The following is a 25,541-nucleotide window of genomic DNA, read 5'->3' on the forward strand; positions in this document are numbered from 1 at the left end:
CCCCACAGGCTCACAGCACGACTCAAACACTTAAGGTTCAAAAGGTGTCACCTGCAGAAATGGCCGAAAGAAGAAAACAGGGATTATGTTGCTACTGTGATGAAAAATACTCCCTAGGTCATAAATGAAAGGAGCCTAAATTTTTTCAAATTGATGCCACTGATTACAGCTCATTGGTGGAAGCCCCACCACTTGAGGAACTGGAGGAGGTAGAAGAAGACAACCAAAAGGACAATGTCCCTGATGAACTAGTTATTTCGCTGCATGCTTTGGCAGGGATTTCTTCACCTCAAACTCTCAAAATCAGAGGTTTTATTAAACATCGCCCAGTAGTAGTCTTGATTGATAGTGGAAGTACACATAATTTCATCCATCAAAAAGTCGCGGAAGCAGTGCATTGTTTTGTACGAGCAGTTTCTAACTTCCAAGTCCAAATTGCGGATGGGGGAACAATGAAATGTGAAGGCCGCTGTGAAAATTTCAAACTTCAAATGGGGGATTATCAGTTGAAGACCCACATGTTTTCCATACACATGGGAGGGTGCAACATTGTCCTCGGTGTTGAATGGCTTCGCACTCTTGGGCCAATCACAATGGATTTCCAGGAGTTATATATGAGCTTTAAGCAGAACAACTCCACACATACCCTCCGTGGACTCCAGGCGGGAGCTCCCTCTATCATTAGCTCACACAGGATGGAAATATTTCTAAAAAAGGGCCATCATGGAGTTATAGCTCAAGTTAATGCCATCTAGGCCGTCAAACCCAATTCTCTGCCGATTCATCCTGAGATGCAACAGATTTTAAATAACCATCTGCCAGTCTTTGACAAGCCTCATGAGCTTCCACCCTTGCGAGGGGAACATGATCATAGCATCATCTTGGTTCTAGGGGCCCAACCACCAAATGTGCACCCATACAGATATCTGTTCACCCAAAAGAATGAAATAGAAAAAATAATCAAGGAACTTTTGGAAGAAGGTGTCATTCGTCCTAGCATTAGTCCTTATTCATCATCGGTGGTCATGGTGCTCAAGAAACATGGGGAATGGCGGATGTGTCTAGACTTCAGGGCCCTCAATAAGTTGACAATCAAAGATAAATTTCCCATCCCGGTTGTTGATGATTTGCTGGATGAACTCAATGGGGCTCAATTCTTCACTAAGTTGGATCTTCGCTCAGGCTACCACCAAATTCGCATGAAGGAAGATGACATTCCAAAGACTGCTTTCAAAACTCATGAAGGCCATTATGAGTTCCTGGTCATGCCATTTGGTCTTTGTAATGCCCCATCTACTTTTCAGAGCCTTATGAACCACCTTCTCAAACCATATCTCAGGAAATCTGCCCTTGTCTTCTTCGATGACATCCTCATCTATAGTTGCACTTGGGCCGCACATCTTCAGCATGTAGATCTGCTCTTGCAACTGCTCTGCAAGCATAAATTATTTGTTAAGATGTCCAAATGTTCTTTTGGCATGGAAGAAGTTGAGTATTTGGGCCACATTGTGGGGCGTGAAGGTGTCAAGGTGGACCCCAAAAAGATCTAGGCAATGCAGGATTGGCCTCAACCTAAGACCTTGAAGAGCCTGAGAGGATTTTTGGGTCTCACAGGCTATTATCAAAAATTTGTCTGCAATTATGGTCGCATTGTGAAGCCCCTCACTCAACTCCTCAAGAAAAATTCATTCTTCTGGAATGATGATGCACAACAGGCATTTACAGCTCTAAAAAATGCCATGTGTTCCACTCCAGTCTTAGCACTACCTGATTTCACCAAATCTTTTGTCATTGAATGTGATGCTTCGGGTACGGGTATTGGGGCGGTCTTAATGCAGGAAGGTCGACCCTTGGCCTTCACAAGCCAACAAATAAGTGGGAGGAATCTGGGACAATCTACCTATGAGAAGGAAATTATGGCCATCTTACATGCAGTAGATACATGGCGACCTTACTTACTGGGGCGACATTTCCAAATCCGCACAGACCATCAGAGTCTTAAATATTTTTTGGAGCAATGCCTATCCTCCCCACAACAAAATAAATGGCTCGCCAAAATGTTGGGATATGATTATGAGATAATTTACAAGAAAGGGCATGAAAATGGTGTAGCAGATGCATTATCTCGCCAATTTGAGGAGGAAAGTACCCTGCTCGCAATTTCCCTTCCCATTCCAGAATGGATTGAAGAGGCTCGCAGGGAATGGTTTTCACATCCCTGGCTCTCCCAACTCATTACTCAATTGAAGTCGGATCCAAATTCCACCAAGGGCTACTCGTGGTAGGATGAGATTCTTTGCTACAAGGACAGAGTCATAATATCACCAACATCCACCCTCAAAAGCTGCATTTTGGCAGAATTGCACTCATCCCCCATTGCAAGACATTCAGGCTTTCAGAAGACATATGCTCGCACTAGAAGATCATTTTTTTGACAGGCATGAAAAAGGACATCCTTACTTTTGTAGTGGAATGCGATGTCTGTCAATGCCACAAAGGGGAGACAGTCAAAGCGCCAGGCACACTACAACCGTTGCCCATCTCGACATCTATATGGACAGAGGTTTCTTTGGTTTTCATTACAGGTCTTCCAAAGTCAGGAAACAAATCAGTCATCATGGTAGTTGTGGACCGACTTTCTAAGTATGCTCATTTATGTGCCCTACCCCACCCGTTTACACCTACTTTGGTCGCTCAATCTTTCATGGATCAGATCTTGAAATTGCATGGCATTCCCACTTCTATTGTGTCTGATCGTGACCCGATCTTCACCAGTAATTTTTGGCAGGAACTCTTCAGGCTACAAGGCACCCAACTAAAACTCAGTACTTCCTATCATCCACAAACGGATGGTCAAACTGAAGCCGTCAACAAATTTCTGGAAACCTACCTTAGGTGTTTCACTTCAAAAAAGAAACATCTATGGGTACAGTGGTTGCCTCTAGTTGAATGGTGGTATAACACCAACTATCATGCCACCACCAAAGTGACTCCCTATGAAGCAGTTTATGGTCAACTCCCTCCTTCCCCTACTTCTTATATCAAGGGGTGCTCAAAGGTACAAGCAGTGGATCAACTCCTACAAAACCGCACAACCATGCTCACCCATCTTAGAGAGAATCTTCATCAAGCTCAAAACCGCATGAAGCAACAGGTAGATCAGCATCGCTCAGAGCGCCAATTTCAAGAAGGGGATCAGGTATTTTTGAGGCTACAACCATATAAGCAAACTTCACTCAAAGACAAGGGTTGTCATAAACTATCTCCAAAATTCTACGGACCATATCAAGTACTTCAGCGCATTGGAGAAGTGGCCTACAAGCTAGCTTTGCCACCCACTGTAAAAATCCATCCAGTTTTCCATGTCTCATGCCTCAAGAAAGTGATTGGGAACAATTTCAGAATTCAAACCAGTCTACCTGAATTGGATGAATAAGGGTCAATCTGGCTCCAACCTGAACAGGTCCTAGGCACACGAGAATGGCACCTGCATGGCCGCATAATCAGGGAAGTCCTCGTCAAGTGTAAAGACACCTCTCCAGAAGATGCAACCTAGGAACTAGCCACTATTCTTCAGCAGTTTCCGCAGCTTCAGCCTTGAGGACAAGGCTATTCTTAAGGGGGAGGGCATGTTAGGGTCCCACCCTAACCCCCTTATTTATGTAGTAGTATCGAGTCATAGTTATAGTTAAGTAAGGAGTCAATAAAGCCCATATTAATAATTGTAAGTGGTTAACCCGCAATTAATGACGGGACCACAGTTAGTTGCAAATGGGCCATGGTATTAGATAGATGGTATTAATAAGAACCATGGTATTGATCCATGGTATTGCATGTATGAGTCAGATATAAAGGATAGAGACTCACTGCGAGGAGCATCGTGTCTTATTTTGTAATCGAGCTCTGCTCTATTAGAGGTTGCCTCCTCGAAGAGGCAAGTGAACATTGCTTTCTGAATAATAAAATACTTGCTGTTGTTTCTCACTATTCTATGTTCTGGGTATATTTCTTCACATATTCTGTATTCTGGGCCAACAGTCAATGTCCCTTAGAAATGCACAAAATAGTCCTGGAGGACAGTCACTGGGTAGAAATGCACATTTCTAGAGAGGAAGACAGAGCCTTCCTTCCCCGGATTGCGAAATTTTGTCTCAGTGAAGGCAGAGTCCGGGCCAAGGTTTCCCAAACTCGTCGACAGGAAACTGAACGGGAATGTGAGTGCAAATGCATGGTGATACTAAGTGTAATCATAAGTGAATGATCATGCATGAAAACGGTGAATGATAGATTCAGAAAATGGAACAACATGCATGTAGGTGAGGCGAGTCGCTGAATCAAGCGACCGTTCATGAAAAATAGTTTCATGCATGCGACAACAGTGAGATGTCAATGAAAATTGAAACAGTGCTAGGACAAGCTAGTATACATGTAAAAAACAACAAGCATTCAAAGAAATCAAATAAACAGTACTCATACAAGCGAAAACACAAAAAGTGACAGAAATGCAACACAAGGAATGGAAAGCGATTTTACCCTAAAACAATGGAGCTCGATGTGCCGACTACTCCTAAATGTGATGTGGGATGTCAGAGATGCAAGGTTGATGTGAGGAATGATCTCTGTAGTGTTTGGTTGATGAGTTTTTATAACATCGAGGTTGTGACATGCATACCATAAATCTAGGGAAAGCGACACTTGGTGGGAGGTTTCTGAAATGATCCCTGAATGTAACCTTCAACTGGAATAGTGGTGGGACATTGATGTAAAGGGCAAGACATCTGGAAAATTGGGTTATGGGATATTCTACCCTGTCTATTTAATGTGCAAAATGATATCTGCTCATTTAACTTGTCCTGACGATGAACCACACTGGTTGGTTCGAAACGCGTCGACAAAAGTTTCTCTATGTGATTTTCGCCGAAGAATCTTCAAAAATTTGATATGGACCACAGAATCCTTAATTCAATAATTGAATCCCTGCATGGAGGAGCCATGGAAACTAAAGTTCATCGTTTTGAACGGGCACGCTTGCAGGTTTCTAAGTTGAAGGCAGATCTCGCTTTTCTTAAGAGGTGCAGAGATTCCACCACTATTCCAGTTTTTTTTATCTTATCTGGAAAATTGGGTCATGGGATATTCTGCCCTGTCTATTTAATGTGCAAAATGAGATCTGCTCATTTAACTTGTCCTGGCGATGAACCACACTGGTTGGTTCGAAACGCGTCGACAAAAGTTTCTCTATGTGATTTTCGCCGAAGAATCTTCAAAAATTTGATATGGATCGCAGAAGCCTTAATTCAATAGATCTAGATCGGCTGGGCCAAAAGTCATAAAATTGTAATCATGGCTGGTGAATCTTTGAATAACCGTTGTGATCCTATAAAGGAGAGGTCTTCGTGGATGGAAAAACAAGTTGCTGATATAAAATGTAATGTAAATCTCCTCATGGTTGCCCTAAGCCATAAGCTTGGGATATTTGGAGAAGATGACGGTTCAAATGCAAAGGACAAATCAAAAGGAAAATAAGGAGATCATGAAGAAATAGAGAACCAACCGAAGAAAGAATTTGAAAAATATTAACCCAATTTGATTCAAATTGTATCATTATATTATTTTTCATCCATTTAGATGCATTTGGAGTGGAAAAAGTGGAGTAATAAGCTCACGGGACCGTTTTTACTAGTGGGACCTAGTTTGGTGAAACGGGGTCCAAAACCTTCCGGGAACGTTTTAAGGCTCAAATGACATTTTTTGGGAGTAAAAATTTTCCTCTTCTGCGTGTCACTTTTCATGCTATTATAAACACTTAAATTTTTCCAACAACGCAATAATCACATCAATCAAAGTCTATTTGCAAAAGTTATGCCACTCAGAAGTTGACCTTCCTGGTTTTACACCTATAGTTCAGGAGGAAGCCGCGTCAACCCCCATTATTCATGGAAAAATGGCTAGCCACGTGTTTGTGATGTAAAACAATATAGAAGAGTATATTTTGTAACTCTATTTAAGAGTTGATGTAGTCAAACTTAACCCCTAGTAGGCTATCGAGTTGTGTTATAACCGAGCCACTAGGAGGAAAAGGCATTCCATTCTTTCGAAGAGAATTTTGTTCTGTAGTTGAGCAAAGATATCCGAGAGAGATAGGAGGTAGAGCAAACATATAAGATCTATGCACTATAGTATTCTATAGGCCACAGACATTACTTCTTTGTATTTGCAACCATATTTCCAGACATAGAAAGAGAGCGAAGCGGCCTCACCTTTCTGCTGGGTTTTCTCCCGAAAGGGTTTCCCATAGAGAATATATTGTGTATTATGTGTGTGTGAGCTTATTTTGTCGTTCTCTAATTTTATTATTGATTTAATTTTACATGCATCCACTAATTACAATTAATTTTATATATCTAGAAAATAAATAAAACTGTAATATTGTAGAATCTTATATTTTTAACATAATATTATCAGATATGTTGTGATGAACTGTCTAGTGGAATATCCACGAAATTTTACAAATAATTTAGTATCATAGTAGGTTTCTTTGGGTATTTTGTGGATATTGTGGGGATCTAGATTAGCGAGGCCGAAAATCATAAAACCCCAATCATGGGCGACAAATATGTAAATGAACCTCATGATCTTGTAGAGGTGAGGTTTTCACGGCTTGAAGAACAAGTCGTGGATATAAACTACAATGTAAATCTCCTCATGACGGACCTAAGAAATAATATGGGGATGTTTGGAGAAGAAGGGTGTTCGAATGTAGAGGAAAAATTTGAAGGGGGATTGGGAGATCGGGAAGATGCAGATAACCAACCGAAGAAAGAACCTGGAAAAGATCATCCCAGTTCGAGTGTCGTAAACCAATCCCTATTTAAAGTGGAAGAAAAAGACGATATCAAGCCATACCATGGTGATATCAACACTCTGAAGCTGAACCACTGGTTGCAACAACTAGAAGTTTATTTCAGTGTCCATCAGATTGAAGAAGGGCAGAAGATCTCATTCGCGTAGCTGAAATTGGAGGGTCATGCACTGAATTGGTGGGAGAGCCACACGGAAACCTTGAGGTTGGAGGGAGAACCTCCAGTGACTAAGTGGGAGGATTTCAAAACCATCATTAGGTCACATTTTTATCCCATTGGGTAATTGTAAGACCAATGGATCTAGTGGCATTACTTCAGGCAAAAGTCGGGCCAAAGCGTGTAGGAGTACACCACAAAATTTAGAAAGATGACTATAATGTTGGGTATCTCTCAAAAGAACCCATATGTACTCCTCAAGTATATGGGGGGTCTTCACCGCCATCTGTGTGAGCAAGTAATGTTTTTCAAGCCCAAAAAGGTGGACGAGGCTTGTGTACAGGCACAATACCTAGATAACATAGGCCTAAAGAGAGTGCAATCAATTGGATTGAAGCAAAAGGAGCAACAAGACGCTTCTAAGGAGGGGAAGAAGAAGCAAACAAGTGGAAAAGATAAAAAGACGACAACCACAACACACCAGTGAAAAGATCCTAGAAACCATTGCAACTAGTGTAACATTGATGTCTATATAAAGGAGAAGTGCTGGAAATTGCATCCAGAGCTAAACCTGAAGAATAAGAAGAAAGATAATAAGAAGAAGAATCTCATGGCCACTGATTTGAGCAACCAAGTTGAAATTAGCTCGGACATGGATGAGAAGATCATTTGTACGTTAGTGTAGAAGGAGGTGAATCTGAGTAGCCTTTAACAACTGGAAGAGAAATAAATGACCAAATTCTTCCATTCAAAGATACAGGTCAAGAAAATGACGATTGATGCTCTGTTTGTCTCAGGATCATAGGAAAATTTCATTGCAGTAGATCTGTGATGAGCCTCGGTATTGCAACAAGAATGCTACAACTCCCAAGTCTACCGACTTTAATTATCAACTCAGGGTTCGTAAAAAATTAAGAGGTATCGACACTATATGTGCAACATAAAATGTGTCCTTTCTTAGCTATCACGATGTAATGGAGTGCATGTACTGAAGTCAAATCCTAAACTAATTGCAGAAAATGAAATGTTCAAAATGAAACCTTAACCTATTGCAAGAAAGAAAGTACAAGGAAAGAAACCTATTCTAATTGCATAAAGGTCATAAACTAAATGTCAAAGAAACCTAGCTTAAACCTATTTATCACTTGTGATAATTTAAACTAATTGATCATGAAATTTGATCTAGAGAGTATTAATTTCTATGTGCATGTGTAAAAAAAGAACTCATTTTTTAAAAATCTTTTTGCTTTATAATGCAAATGCTAATCTTTCCCTGATCTTTGGCAGGGAAGAAAAGTGTGGAGCAAGAGGGTTAAAATGGTCTTGATGGCATGGAGTTCAAGTAGAGGCCTAATCCCAGCTTCAATGATTATTTATCTCAATTCAGGCTCAAAATAGGCTTTCCTACAGGATGCTACAAGATCCCCTAATTTACTAGAGGACATTATAGATTTACTATACGGAATTATAATTCATCAAATGACCAAGAAAATAAAATCCAAATTGGATGGGACAAATTTTGTTATTGACTAGGATGTCTTAGGTCCCCATTCCAGGCGCAATCACTCAAAAATACCTCTGTTAACCCATACTAAAAAATAGCACAAAATTACTAGTCGAAAATCTACAAGTTCGAGAACTATTGAGATAGTAAATCTATAAAATGCCTAACATAATCAAGTGCAAATGCAATGGGGTAATTTTTTTTATGAACTAGAATGTTTTTTTGATCTAATGCAAGTGGAACCAACTTGATTGAAGCTCGCTATCATGCTCTAAAAACTAGCAGAAAATTATTGTTCTTTGCCACAAAGGAGTTCCAAAAATCTAGATTTGGGAATAAGAAAGATAATCCAAGTAACTCAATGATTACCATGACCTTCCAAATATTTTCCAAGGATGAAATTATGCTTGTGATCATGCAAAAGAACTTACATTAACCATTTAACTCAATTGTACAACAAGAAATCATTAATAATAAATGCAGAAGTAGAAAGAAATAAACACAAGAGATGCATGTGAATAAGAAGTGAAAAGAAGGAAAGAAAAACGGTACAAAAGGGCTCTGAGGCTCCTAGGATGGTTAAGTCCAAGGAAAATCAGGGACCTATGGAGGAAACAAGATTTAGAAGTTGAACATGACACCAATCTTCATTATTTTCATCAATACAATTACATTTCTGCAAGAAAATTCAATGGAGCTGCAAAAATAAGAGTTCTATCCATAAGAACACTAATGAAAATCTATCCCTAGAGGAAAATTCGTTTTAGTACTTATGAAAAATGATTAGGAATCATTCCCAATGAAAGGAGGAAACTTTCCCCACCAAAATCCCTTGATTAGTGGATCTGGTCCCCAATACTAGGAATCTGCATTAAATGGCAAGGAACACATTCCTAGATTTTCTCAATCATTGGAGTTCCACAATATGTGCCATAATTCCATAATATCTTGTTGATTTATTATTTATTATTGATCCTCCTGTAGTAGGGAACAAGTCCCTAAATTATCTCCTCCTCCAAATCTTCATAATTAGCCCAATATTCTCATAATATTCTACAAAAATAAATAATATCAGGCATAAATATGCAATTATTCTTAAACCTTCCTAATGAATATATTAAAGTTGAAAATACATTATCTGATGCAAAAAGAGAGGTCTAATATGCTGAAGGATTGTTAGATGGACCTTAATTTATGTTTATTTTATAGGCATGGGCCTTAATTTATGTCTAATTTAGAGGCCCATCATACCCCCCTGCTGAAAGTGTTGCTCATCCTTTGAGCAACTTAGTGACCTCATTTTGCCTCATTCATGGCCCTGGTGGCCTCTCTCTTATGCATTAATAATCTTGGTTGTAAGTTCTGTAAGGACAAGCCCAAAAACATATTTGTGCAAAGAAAAATCATTGTTTTTTGAGACCATTAGCTTTCCTTCTTCCTCTTATTCAAGATGGGTTCTCGAATATTTTTCAGTTTGGCAAGGTCTTCCACACCCTTATCAACCTTCTGCTACCTTGTTCCACCATTTGGACACCTCTAAAACCTTTAAAATTCCTTTAGATGAGAACTAGGAAATCCTGTAGTAATTCCCGTCAAAACTACAGGAAACCCTTTTTGAGCATAAATGATATTTTGAGCCTAGGACATGCCCTCAACTTGACTCCCATGCCTTTTTCCCATTTTTAGGCATTGGACAAAAGCTAGAAAGAAATTGGAGACCTCTTGGAAAACATATCATCACTATAGTTTGAGTTTTGTTTTGATGGTGAATGCTTCATTTACTTTTGTTGCCTTCTTTCTCTCTCTTGTGGCCTAGCTGACTACCTAATGGCATTGGAGTTCTCTGTTTTGATTAGGTCTCTCTTAAGCTCTTCCATCTTGGGGTTTAGCATAATTTGTTCATTTCTTCTTTCTTGTAGCAACATTCTTCCTTCCCGTAGTAGTAATTCCTCCTCTTTCAGGGTCTTCTAACTGTATGGGAGAAATGATGAAGAGGGATTGTATGATGATGCTAGGGCTCAAAGAGAGTAGTGTAGGTTTGTGAAAATGGAGAGGATGCTTCCTTTTTCTTTCTTTTTCTTTTCGAGAATGAAATGGGATGGATGAATGATGAATAGATAGTGAATATGAAGTGGATGGAGGGCTTGGGGTGTTGTGGTGACTTGGCCTTTTCAAATTTTTCTTCTTTTAATTGCTCTCCTCATTCCTTGAAATAATCACCCTTCATACTCTGACTTTTCAACATTGCATGAGTGAAGGCCAAGTCAATATCGATTCAAGGAGATCTAATCCTCCCGTAAGTTTAACCAACTAAAGTTTCGTAAGCTCTCAATCGATATTTGAAAGTGACCTGGTAAATGTGTTAGGTTGCAATGGAAGAGTCGTCTTATCAACTTTATAATTTTTATTTTTAAAATATAAGAATTATAGGTATAATTTATAAATTATATTTTTAAAATGCAAGGATTTCATATATATATATATATATATATATATATATATGAAAATAATTATTTTGATATATTAATATATAACTTAATTTAATTAATAAAAGAAATGATTTTTTTTTAAATTTTTTTGGTCAATTGTCTCATATCCAGAAGGGATTTTAAAAAACATCTTAGATTTATCTTAACCCTAGATCTATCAAGCACTGAGAGGGATCACATCTCCTTTTATTTTAAAAAAGGTTTGTCTCTCAAGAAATTTGACCCCTCTTGGCCCTTGATAGATCAGGAATTAAGACGCATCTAGGTTGATTTTTATATACACATATACCATATTTAGGCTAGATCCACCTCTCTTTCTCCCCCCATCTCTCTCTCTACCCTCCAAATCTATCACTATCTTCCTCCCTCTTTCCTTCTCTCTCCCCCCCTCTCACCCTCCATCTCTATGTCTCCCTCTCTCTCTCTTCCCTTTCTCTCCCTCCCTCTCTCCTCTCCTTCTCCTTGTCTTCACTCCTCTCTCCCTCTCTCCCTTGTCACTCCCCTTCTCTACCTATATATCATTATTGTTTTCTTCTTCCTTCCCTCTCCCTCCCCATCCAACTCCATCTCTCTCTCCTTCCCTCCTCTCTCACTTCATTCCTCTATCTCCCTCTCTTTTACATTTCCCACTCTCTCTCTCTCTCTCTCTCTCTACCCACCTCTCTTTCCCACATCCCACTATCTTCCTCCCTCTCTCATTCTCTCTCCCCCCTCTCTCTCTGCTCTCTCTCTTTTCAAATCTCTTCTCACTTTAAAAGAGGCTTGTCTCTCAAGAAATTTGATCCCTCTTGGCCCTTGATAGATCTAGAGTGAAGATGGATCTAGGATGGTTTTTATATACACATATACCATATTTAGGCTTGATCCATCTCATCTCTCCCTCTCTCTCTCCCCCCATCCTTCTCTTTACCCTCCAACTCTACCACTATCTTCCTCCCTCTTTCCTTCTCTCTTTCCCCCCTCTCACCCTCCATCTCTATGTCTCCCTCTCTCTCTCTTCCCTTTCTCTCCCTCCCTCTCTCTTCTCCTTCTCTTTGTCTTCCCTTCTCTCTCTCTTGTCACTCCCCCTCTCTCTACCTATATATCTTTGTCTTTTTTCTTCTTCTTTCCCTCTCCCTCCCCATCCAATTCCATCTCTCTCCCCTTCCCTCTCTCCTCTCCCTCCCCTCCTCTCCCTCCCCTCCTCTCTCTCTTCATTCCTCTATCTCCCTCTCTTTTACACTCCCCACTCTTTCTCTCTCTCTCCCTCTCTTTGCTCACCTCTCTTTCCCACTTCCCACATCTCCCTCCCTCTCTCTCTCTCTCTCTCTCTCTCTCTCTCTCTCTCTCTTTTTCCCCTCCCTCGTCCATCTATAGGATGAAGAATTTTCACTCTATGCAATCAGTGTTATATGCAATGTCTAAATTATTTTACATTTTAATGTTTTATTATGAAATGGGTTATGGTTTTTCGACATGTAGTATCGGTAAGCCATGGTATTGGCCCATGGTATTGTAACAAAACTTATTTACATGTTAATAATATCCATGGTAAAGTGGGGGTGGATATCCAGAAACTTGCTATATTGTAAGTTTATTATGAGTATTAATTTTTTATGCGCTTATTAATGAAATTTAAATATAGTCATGGAATTAGATATTAGTGTATTTATTTATTATTCTTAAGATTTGCAAGAAAACCATCCAAAAATAAAATACTTGAAAATAACTTCTACTCAAGTAAATAACATATCTATTATCAATTAATTCTCACAAATGGATAGGCCACCTCTTTGGTAAGGATTTTGGGTTTTTTGGCTCTGTAAATCTCTGACCTAGGGTTTTGGATTGCATTCTATGCACTGTTACCCATTCTGGCAGGGGGCAATGCCCTGTTAATGGATCTAAGACAGCGGTGGCTTGCCCTGGCCCAACGGATGAAGCAAGCGGGGGCCAATGGGGCCCCTTCCTACAAACAAATAATGATGGACAAAGGTAAAATTCCTTTGGAAGGAGTGCAGATCACGGGTTCAGAAACCACACGGAAAAATGAGCTCAGCAAGAAGACAAAACTGGATGGCAACACGAAGGAAACCTAGTTTCCACACCAGACAAAAGGCATAAAAATTCTGGAAGGAAAAGACAAACCAGATCCCACTCAAGGAGCGGGAAAGAACACCAAAGAAGTGGAGGCTGCTGAAACCTCCCCCTTGAAAGGCCCAGACCTAGAAGAAACGGCCACAGAAAACAAACAACAAAGATACCAGGGGAAATGCAAGCCAAAAACTACAGAAATCCTGAGGGATATCATCACGAACCCCGAACTGCAAACCTATAGGATCATATGGCTATTCATGCAGTGATATGCAAGTTCATGGGCTTTTGGCCCATAGAAAAATCCTTATGCCAATGGATCAAGCAAACCTAGAAGCCGAAAGGAAATGTTAAACTCCACCTGGGGGCCAAAGGATTTTTTACGGTGGCCTTTTCAAACCTTGAAGATAGAGACCACATCTTTAACGGAGGCCCTTACTTCTATGCCTCGGCGGGCCTCTACATGAGACCCTGGAAACCAAATTTCGCACCAGAACAGGGAACATTCAAGCATGTTCCTATTTGGATCTAATTGTTTTCCCTCCCTATCGACTACTGGAGACCGGCGGCTTTGGAGCAAATCGGAAATAAACTGGGCACCTTCATTAAAGCTTCGGAAGAGACCCTCCAAAAAAGGTACATATCTTGCGCTAGAATTTGTGTTGAAATGGATGTTTCCGGTGCTCTCCATGAAGGTAATGATTGGAATACAGAGATGACGTCTTTTTCCAAGCCATAGACTACAAACAAATACCCTTCAGATGTAGAAATTCCATGAACATGGCCATTTGATCAGGGAATGTCCCATGCACAAGCCTGTAGAGAAGGCTAAGGATCTCCCAAGCAAAAATCTGGATGGTTTCGTCTAACCCACTAGCAGACACCAGACTAACAGAAGAAACCAACCGAAGATAGGAAACATCAAAAAAATGTCTATAAATGCCTTTGAGGTGCTTGGAGAGGAAACTGGAGCAGATGAGGATACCCACACACTCGCATCAGAGCATGAAATCCTAGAAAAGAACAATCAAAACACCTAGATGCCAACTCCAATCTCGATTGATGATTTTCTCCAAGATCTAGGATTGAGGAAAGACGCAGAAGGGGACAAGGAAATGACATTAAGTGAAGTGGGCACAGAGGATCAGGACCTGAATGACACTCTAAAACAAGAAGGAATGGACCTTAACACCATAGTTGAGCAATGGAAACAAAAAGGGGTGGAGCACATTCCAGAGGAAGAGATTGACAGAGTTAACTTCCTCTTTCTATCAAGGCAGGATGTAGCCCTGAAAGGGCAGAAAAGGGGTCTGAGTGCAAAAAAAGGACTCAGAATCAAGGCACAAAACCTACACTAAACTTATTCTAATGCAAAACACAGAAAGAAACGGGGCAAAAGAACAAACAATGAAGCGCTCCATGAGCTCGGCCAAATGCTCATCAACTCGGGCAAGATGAAGGTCCTTGAGGCTTTCCCTCTCTCCTCATAATTATAGTTTAACTATAAAGATACTCTCATGGAATGCAAGAGGGCTCAATAGCCAAACCAAACAAAGATTATTGAAAAAGAAAGTCACACAAGAAAATCTAGACATTGTTTTCCTGCAGGAAACCAAATGCTCTAGGCTAAAGCTGGAAGGGATAGGCAAAATACTGGGAAAGAGAATGGAGCACTTGGAAGTAGAAGGTAATGGTCTAGACGGGGGCTTAGACATCTTCTGGAGCCCCCACTCCCTTCTCCTCCTTAACATCGAAGCCTCTAGATCTTTCATTTCCATTGAAATGCAGATCCTGGGAGAAGCTGGAACATACTTATTCACTAATGTCTACAGCTCCCAAAGGTTGGAGGATAAGCTACAGCTATTGGACAACCTATCCAAGATGCAACAAAGTCACTCTAATGCTAAGGCCATCTATGGAGGAGATTTCAACATGATTACCTCTCTGGGGGAAAAGAAGGGTGGACTTTGAACTTTAAACAAAGATGCCGAGGCCTTCATTTCTTTCATAAGAACGGCTAACCTGGTGGACATCCAACCAAAAAATGGCATTTTCACTTGGAATAATAAGAGAGGAGGGGACAGGCTTATCGCATCCAGGCTTGATCGGTTTCTGATCTCGGATACCATTCTCCTTGAAGGAATCACAATGGAATCTGAGATTATTCCATCTGGAGGATTGGATCATTGGCTCATCTCTTTACAAGAAACTATTCTTGGAACCCCAAAAAATAAACCCTTTCTCTTTGAAAAATTCTGGCTCAATCATCCGACTTTCACCACCAACATCCAACTATGGTGGAACGAGCATTTGGACACTAGAGGAACCAAAATGTTTCAGCTCCAAGCTAGATTGAGGCACATTAGGGCAAAGCTACAAACTTGGAACCAAGAGGTCTTTAGCAACATCTTTGAGGACAAGCAAGCCCTGGAGCATCAGATGACTCTAATACATAAAAACTGGATCAAGGGGGACATATCTCAGAACTCCATTAACACAGAGCATGACCTATTACAAAAATGGAATGAGAGATGCAATCAGGAAGAAACTTTATGGAGACAAAAATCCTGTATTCAATGGCTGAACGAAGGGGAGAAAAACACCAAATTTTTCCATCACTCAGCCATGGATTATAGAGGCACTAATAAAATAACAAGGCTTAAAGATGAACAGGGGACCTCCTTTCAATCTCAGCAGGAGATTGCCACTATCCTCAGGAACCACTTCAGTCTTATTGCCACAGAACCGAACATCAACAGACAAGAGGCAATCAATATAGTCATTACCTCTATTCCCAAGTTGATCACAGAGGAATAGAACAGGTCCTTAGACTACCCAGTCACCCTTCTAGAAGTAGAAGAGGTAGTCAAAGACATGGCCAATGGCAAGGCCCTGAGACCAAATGGATTCACCATTGACTTCTTCAAAGCTTGTTGGGACATAGTGAAGTAGGACATGTGGGCAGTGGTCGAGGACTCTAGAAGATCCTCCTCCATACTCAAATCCATAAACTCCACTTTTATTGCCCTCATCCCCAAGGAAGAGGCTGCCTGCACGCCTTCTAAATTTCGACCTATAGCTCTCTGCAATGTGTTGTACAAGATCATCTCCAAAGTCATGGCCAACAGGTTAAAGCCTATTCTCCCTTTGATCATCTCAGAAGAGTAGTCGGGTTATGTGGAAGGCAGGAAAATCATGGACAATGTTTTATTGGCACAGGAAATGATCCACACCCTTTAGTCTCAGAAAAAGGCTGGAATGATCATTCAACTGGACCTCTCAAAAGCATATGATAAGGTTAGTTGGAATTATCTTGAAGCAATTTTGAAAGCTTTTGGTTTTTCCCAGCGTTGGATCAGATGGATTTTGGCCATGGTCAAATCTCCCAGCTTCTCTATTTTGGTCAATGGAGCCCCTTCGAACCCCTTCTTCCCTTCCAGAGGCATTCGTTAGGGAGATCCTATCTCCCCTTTCCTTTTTGTTATCTTAATGGAAGGACTAAGTCACATCATTAAATCGGCTAAGGATAGGAATATCATCAAAGGTCTGCAGCCCCTGAATCACTCCCCTGCAACTACCCATCAGCAATTCGTGGATGATACCATGCTACATGGTACCCCCACTGTTAAGGAAGCCCAAGGTTTCAAAGCCATTTTGAACTTGTTCAGCCAAGCTTTTGCTATGGATCTTAACTTGGATAAATCCTCTATTTTTTTCTTCCATACGCACTTGGCGGTCCAAAAGCACCTCGCTAATATCCTTGGTTTTAAGAGATGCAGCCTCCCATCTAAATATCTTGGCATTCCTCTCACTGGCAATCCTTGGCAAAAACTCCACTGAGAGCATTTGCTCTCCAAGCTAGAGGATAGGGGAAATTACTGGACTAACAGAGTTTTGAATTTTGCAGGAAGACTTGTAATGACTAAGGCGGTTTTACAAGCCATTCCTCTCTACATGCTTTCTATCCTCCCAGCTCCAAAAATGGTTATACATAAAATTAGGAATATTCAAAGATCCTTTCTTTGGTCGGGAAAAGCAGATAAACATAAATGGGTACTTGTAGCCTAAACTAAATTATGCAAACCCAAAATCCTGGGGGGCTTAGGGTTGCAAGACCCAAACACTATCAACAAAGATTATGGAGCCAAGCTTTGGTGGTGTTGGATCAAGGAACCCCATACTCCTTGGGAAAAATTATGGAAGGCCAAATATGCCAAAACGTGGAGAACTAAGGACTTGATCAGAATGACAAATGCCCCTAGAGGTTCCCCTATTTGGAATCTAGCCAGAGCTAACAGCCACCTCATTCAGGACCACTACTTTTGGAAAATTGGAAATGGAAATAAGGCTTTATTCTGGGAGGATGCATGGCAACAACTACCTAAACTAGAAAACCCCAATTATCTTGTCCTACAGAGATGGTTTCAGGCAACGAGCAAGATAAAAGTCCATCAATATTGATCTGGCAGCAACGAGAACCAGCACTAGAGGAATTGGAACTTAGAGCCTCTCCCCTCGGAGGAAGACATGATAGACCTCCTCAACACCTTAAACTTTGATCTGAATAAGAGAATGATCCAGTCCACTCAGGAGGAGGACCAACTCAGGTGGGGAAAACTTGACGGGGGAAATTTCAACCTCAAGGAAGCCAGAATGTATCTCGAGAACCAAAACCTTGAAGACAAAGTAGCTTGGTACCCAAATGTCTGGAACAATGCTCTCTGGCCAAAGATAAAATCTTTTCTTTGGCTTCTCATGCATCGCAAAATCCTTACCTAGGAGAATTTAGTGAAAAGAGATTTTATTGGGCCTTCCAGATGCCCCCTCTGTGAAAAGGATGAGGAAATGATGAACCATCTCCTTAATGACTGTGACTGGACCAATAATCTATGGGAATGGATGAAAGGAATTTTCAAACAAACAGATAGACACAGAGATTCTATTCAAGACTCCACTGCAAATTGGTGCACAAAGTATTCCAGTTGTAATACAGTTAATGCCCTTTGGAGGCTCTGCCCCGGCTTTATAGTCTGGAACACTTGGAAAGAGAGGAATAGACGAATTTTTAAAAAAGAAATCAAGCAGCTTGAAACCATCAAAACAATCATTATGCACAATTTAAAAGAGACTGCCCTTACCATCTGCAAAGTGGAACAGGACAAGATGCTCACTCCCAATGACTCTTGCATCCTGCTGTTGTTTGGCATGAATGGTCTGATAAGTCACAAGGCTCAAGCTAACCACCCTCGACCTGCTCCCGTTCCTTTGGCCTGGCTGCCCCCCACCCCGGGGTTCTACAAACTAAATTTTGACAGGGCCTCTAGGGGCAACCCTGGCCCTGCAGGGCTTGGAGGCATCACCCGTAATGACAAAGGGGAAATCCTCCATATTTTCTGCAGAGTGCTTGGGGAGGCCACCAATAATGAAGTAGAATTCGCAGCCCTGGAACAGGGGCTGCAAATCCTTATCCAGCTGGGTAATGGCTCTGTCATAGTGGAAGGATATTCCCTTTTGGCCATCACTGTGGCGAAGAGAATGCAAAATGGGACTCGGCCGGAGAAAGTTACAAAGCACTGGAGATTAGCCATGGTTACAGCGCTCATTGCGAAACATCTCTCCTCCCTTAGCAGCATTGTTCCACAGGCAATTAGGCGGAAAGAAAATTTCTTAGTGGATTTCCTTGCCAACCATGGGGTCGATCATCCAATGGAGATCAATGACACTTGTTGGCAAGACGTCACAGAAGACGAGTTTCGGAATCAATGCACTCTCATCTCGAGGCAACATCTTACAGGAGAATCAAGAGCAAAAGAAGGGCTGCAGGATACGGCTCATTAGTAATCTATGTGAATTAACAATATACTTAACGCCAAAAAGAGGTACAACCTACGACAGGCCCATGGAGTACCTGGGGAAGGGTGGAAAATCACCCACAAGGACAAATTTTATCGGACGGAGAGGACAATCAACAAAAATTATGATCGACACAATTAGCAAGAAGCAGGTGAGGACACTTGGCTTTCAACCAATAGCCTCAAGCGTGACAGAGTAATGGCTCTGGATCGGCATCATGAGAAGGAGCTAGGAAATCGAAATGGGAGTTATTATGACAGGAACAACATATCTCAGAAGGCGAAGTGGGAGATCTAAAACATTCAACCTCTAGCTATAACTAAGGCATTCAACCGGGTAATCAAGACATTGCATTCTCCTGGCTCGTTTCTTAACAATCTCAGTGCTATTAGGAAATTCATTGTCTCCTCCACCCATGCCAACACCTGCAATAATACTATGGTTCGTGAGGGTAGTCGTAATGCATCTGCTAACCGAGACCTGAAAAAATCCCATGAGGCTTATGAGACCCGAACCTCTCAGAAAGAAAAACGCAAAATCGAAGAGCTTGAAGCTGCAGTCACAGAGGAAGAAGAATAGATGGACGATCAAGCTCTGGAAACGGAAATGGACTGGATATCGAATCCAGGCACAACTACCACCAGAGCCACACAATTCATTCGAACCCAAAGTGAAATGTGGCATATGAAGACCATGCTGACCAAAGCGCTCAACATGTAGGCTGAAGATGTCAAGAAAGTGCACCAGGCCATTTCCCTCGTTTCTACAGAGAATTTGGCAAAGTTAGATGCTATGGAGTTCAATTTTAGTGCCCTGACTCAGGAAGTCAGAATCCTGTCACACAAGCTGGGAGTCCTCATCAATCTCCTCAAGCTCTCCATCTGTCAGGGAACAAATGCTGCTGTGGACGTCTCGACAGAGGAAACAAACACTAGCAAGGGGAAGCACCCCACTCTTCAAAGGATTCCACAGTCCGGTTTCGAGACTGCAACGAATGGCCCAAGTGCAACCAGTAAAGACTATGTGATTTTGAAGCTATAATGGCTTCTTGTTTTCTTGGTTCTCTCTCATTTTGTATCTCTCTGTCGCAGTTTTTGAGGTCCTCCAGGCCCTCTTTCTTTTTGTGTCTACTGTCAAGCAACCCTGGATGGTTGACTTTTCTTGTTTGGATCCCTCGTTAGGCAGCCCTGCGTGGTTGGTCTCGGGTTCCAAAGATGTAGGTTCAGTTGCTTACAGTCATTTTGAGCAAACGCGATGAATTTGATTTCTCTGTCTGTGTGTACAGACTTTTTGTATCCTATGTAATTTTATGATATAATATATAACTATTGATTTACAAAAAAAAAAATCTCACAAATGGATAGGAATAAAATGTAAAAAATATACTTACAAGAGTTACCTCCTACCATTATTAATGTAATATGATCTTTCTATCAACCATTATTAATTTAAGGAGTTGTATTTAACATTACCAATGTAACTTATAATTATGTATGGAAATTTTCCCGTGCAAAAACAAAATTACAATATAACAAATTGAATTTTATTATTTTTATTACTTTTAACATTTTATTATTGATTGAAGCAAGATTTAACTTTTTACACTACAACATCTCGGCCATACTTGGTTTTATATTACTTTAACCTTTTATTATTTTTTAATTGAAATTACATATAGATAGTAACCTTGGTTTAATTTGCAAAGATTTAGTGCTTCAAGGATTCTTAAAGGTGTTGAATCCATTTACACATTCAAAAGTGCATTTTAAGCAAGAAGAAATTATAATCTTACTAAAAATTGTATTGAGACTCCAAACAAAAAGCCATTTTGTCTATTAGTTAGGCTACATCTTAAGATATTAGATCTTAAAATGTTTGCATGAAATTTTGATGACCTAGTGTAGGGTATCATTAATTCTATTTGGAAAAGTTAATTTCCATTTAGGCTACACAAGTTGCTTATTCATAGATGGACGACATGGATGAGTTAATCCAATTATTGGACTACTCTAGTGACACTTTAATAGATGTAATGGTTTTTTCTTCCTCATACAACCAAATTACCCTATCTCGTATCCATCTTTTAGCCCTAAAGGCTCTAGTCTATTCCCAACATGTTTTGACGATGTTAATCTCTTTGTAAAGGAGGTGATTGTGGCGAGTCCTAGTTAGGTGGACATTAAAACCTCTAGTCTTATGTTTGCCACAAATATTAGCGAGATTAGTATTATTCATGATGGCGTTATCAAAACATTTCCAACCTTGCACCAAATAGTTATTGTAGTAAGGGAGGGCCTTTGTATGAAGATATTCTCAAATGTTCGGGTGCTCCAAAGTTTATATACAATAGTATTGGTATAGTCAAGATTTAGGGTAGGGTTTTCAAACATATTACTCTCGTCCCATAATGCAAGAAGAGGAAGGTCGTTAGAGGAAAAGGAGGTGGAGGTTTCTTGGTTATCAAGGAAGATCTCAGAGTTATTTGTATCTTTGAGTTAGAATGTATGGTTGTGGTGGATCATTTTCTAGGTAGAAGGGTCTCCATCCAAACTCTTAGCTCATGGATTAAAATGGAATTATTTCTCCTCTCACATTGTGAACCACTTTTACATTTCTTGGCACAAGGTGTCTTGGTTTAATATTCCATTCCAAGGAGGATGTGTTGAAGGCTCTATTGTTAAAGTGGTATCTTAATAAAAATATTCTATGCCTAAAACCTTCACATCTATTATTTAACGCTTGGGAGAGAAATTATTCCAATTTATGCTACATGGGTAAAATTCCCAAATCTCCTAATTAAATTCTAGTCTAATGAGTCTAGCTTGAAGGTTATGAAAATGTTTTGAGTACTTTCCTTATAATGGATGGAAAATTCAAATTGAGTAACTTTAGGATTATTACATAATTTTTGGTGGATATGGACCCAAGACAAAGCATGCGTGAAGCATTTACATTAGTTTATGGAGGTAAAAATAATTTATAAATTTTAGATTATCTTAACATCTCCTTTCACTACTCTTAGTGCCACAAGGTCAATCATGTTATGCCAGACTATGAGCTATCCCACTAGAAGCATTTTAAGGGGAACCACAACTTCATTTTAGTTTATATGTTTTGTGAATATGATATTAAGGCTAATTCAAAGTCTTTAAAAGACATGTATACTCTAGAAACAAAGGGATATGGAAGTTATGGTTGACATTTTTTCCATTCATCTTATCATGGAATCTCAATAATGGGTGGTCCTGAAACCATTGCTAAATTTATTGGATGGTGACTTGGATACATTCAAGGATGAGAGTAGTTTGTCAATTAATCAAAAGAAGGAGATTACCTTAAATTTGAAATTTTTGTGATATGAATTGGATCATTATATTTCTTTCCATCCATCTCGATGCTTTTACAGTGGAAAAACTGGAGGAATCATCTCACGGGACTGCTTTTACCAAAAGGACCTAGTTTGGAAAAACATGGCTTGAAATATTCCATGAGCGTTTTGAGGCATCAAATGACATTTTTTGGGGATAATTTTTTTCTCTTTGGCGCCACACCTTTTCTTCCTATTCTACACATAGGGAACTTTACAACAGCACAAGAATCACATCAATCAGAGTCTGTATGTGAAATTTATGTCACTTAGAAGTTGACCTTCCTATTTTCACCACCATAATTCAAGAGGATGCCACATCAGCCCCCATTATTCATGAAAAAGGTGTTATCCATGTGATTATGATGTAGAATAATATAGGAGATTCTTGATATTGTAACTCTGGTTATGAGTTGAGGTAATCAAACCTAACCACTAGTAGGTTATTGGGTTGTTTTATAAGCAAGCCACTAGGACAAAAAGGGGCCCATTCTTTCAAGTGCATTTGTTCCATAGCTGAGCAAAAACAACCAAAGAGGGATATGATGTAGAGAACACAAAGAAAATTTGAGCAATATAGCAGCCCATAGACCATAGGCTATGCTTTTTTGTACTCGCAGCCATATTTCCATTTAGAGAAATAGAGTGGAGCGACCTCACCTTCCAACTGGGATTTTCTCCCAAAATGGTTTCCCACATCATATCTTGTGTCAAATGTGTGTGTAAGATTTTATTTCATTGTTCTCTATTTTCTACATAATTTTAAATTTTCATGCATACACTATTAGCAATAAATCTACAGATCTAGAAATCTAATTAAACTATAATTGTGTAGAGTCTTATATTTTAAATATAATTTTATCAGATCTATTGTGACGAATTTTCTAGTGGAATATCCATGGTAGTTTATAAATCATATTAGTATTAGAGTAGGTTTCTTTGGGTGTATTATGAACATTTGTAGGAGATCTAGATCGGCTGGGCCAAAAGTCATAAAATTGTAATCATGGCTGGTGAATCTTTGAATAACCATTGTGATCCTACAAAGAAGAGGTCTTCGTGGATGGAAAAACAAGTCACTGATATAAAGTGTAATGTAAATATCCTCATGGTCGCCCTAAGCGATAAGCTTGGGATATTTGGAGAAGATGATGGTTCAAATGTAGAGGACAAATCAAAAGGAAAATAAGGAGATCATGAAGAAATAGAGAACCAACTGAAGAAAGAGTTTGAAAAATATTAACCTAGTTTGATTTGAATTGGATCATTATATTATTTTTCATCAATTTAGATGCATTTGGAGTGGAAAAAGTGGAGTAATAAGCTCACGGGACCGTTTTTACTAGTGGGACCTAGTTTGGCGAAACGGGGTCCAAAACCTTCCGAGAGCTTTTTAAGGCTCAAACGACGTTTTTTGGGGGTAAAAATTTTCCTCTTCAACATGTCATTTTTCATGCTATTATAAACACTTAAATCTTTCCAACGATGCAATAATCATGTCCATCAGAGTCTGTTTGCAAAAGTTATGCCACTCAAAAGTTGACCTTCCTGGTTTCACACCTATAGTTCAGGAGGAAGCTGCGTCAACCCCCGTTATTCATGGAAAAAGGGCTAGCCACGTGTTTGTGATGTAAAATAATATAGAAGAGTATATTTTTTAACTCTATTTAAGAGTTGGTGTAGTCAAACTTAACCCCTAGTAGGTTATCGAGCTGTGTTATAACCAGGCCACTAGGAGGAAGAGGCATTCCATTCTTTCGAAGAGAATTTTGTTCTATAGCTGAAAAAGATAGCCAGGAGAGATAGGAGGTCGAGAAGACATATAGGATCTGTGCACTTTAGTAGTCCATAGGCCACAAACATTACTTCTTTGTATCTGCAGCCATATTTCCAGACATAGAAAGAGAGCGAAGCGGCCTCACCTTCCAGTTGGGTTTTCTCCCAAAAGGGTTTCCCAGAGAGAATATCTTATGTATTATGTGTGTGTGAGATTATTTTGTCATTCTCTACTTTTCTTATTGATTTAATTTTACATGCATGCACTAATTACAATTAATCTTATAGATCTAGAAAATAAATATAACTGTAATATCGTAGAATCTTAGATTTTTAATATAATATTATCAGATCTATTGTGACAAACTGTCTAATGGAATATCCATGAAAGTTTATGAATAATTTGGTATCATAGTAGGTTTCTTTCAGTATTTTATGGATATTGCAGGGATCTAGATTGGCAAGGCTGAAAATCATAAAATCCCAATCATGGGCGACAAATATGTAAATGAACCTCGTGATCTTGTAGAGGTGAGGTTTTCACGGTTCGAAGAACAAGTCGTGGATATAAACTGCAATATAAATCACCTCATGACAGACCTAAGAAATAAGATGGGGATGCTTGGAGAAGAAGGGTGTTCAAATGTAGAGGAAAAATCTAAAGGTGGATTGGGAGATCAGGAAGATGCAGATAACCAACCGAAGAAAGAACCTGGAAAAGATCATCCCAGTTCCAGTGTCGTAAACCAATCCCTATTTAAAGTGGAAGAAAAAGACGATATCAAGCCATACCATGGTGAGATCGATGCTCTGAAGCTGAACCACTGGGTACAACAACTAGAAGTTTATTTTAGTGTCCATCAGATTGAGGAAGGGCAAAAGATCTCATTCGCGCAACTGAAATTGGAGGGTCATGCACTGAATTGGTGGGAGAGCCACACAGAAACCCTGAGGTTGGAGGGAGAACCTCCAATGACTAAGTGGGAGGATTTCAAAACCATCATTAGGTCACATTTTTATCCCATTGGGTACGTGGAAGACCAATGGATCCAGTGGCACTACTTCAGGAAAAAGTTGGGCCAAAGTGTGTAGGAGTACACCACAAAATTTAGAAAGATTACTATAATGTTGGGTATCTCTCCAAAGAACCTAGATGTACTCCTCAAGTATTTGGGGGGTCTTCACCACCATCTATGTGAGCAAGTAATTTTTTTCAAGCCCAAAAAGGTGCAAGAATAAGAAGAAATATAATAAGAAGAATAATCTCATGGCCACTGATTCGAGCAATCAAGTTGAAATCAGCTCGGACATGGATGAGAATATCATTTGTACGTTAGTGTAGAAGGAGGTGAATCTGAGTAGCCTTTAACAACGGGAAGAGAAATAAATGACTAAATTCTTCCATTCAAAGATACAGGTCAACAAGATGACGATTGATGCTCTGTTTGGCTCAAGATCAT

The sequence above is a fragment of the Pinus tabuliformis genome, chromosome 4_2 (genome assembly GCF_031772625.1).
Source record: "Pinus tabuliformis cultivar Carrire ecotype Pingquan chromosome 4_2, CPIR1, whole genome shotgun sequence".
In the NCBI taxonomy this organism is placed as follows: domain Eukaryota; kingdom Viridiplantae; phylum Streptophyta; class Pinopsida; order Pinales; family Pinaceae; genus Pinus; species Pinus tabuliformis.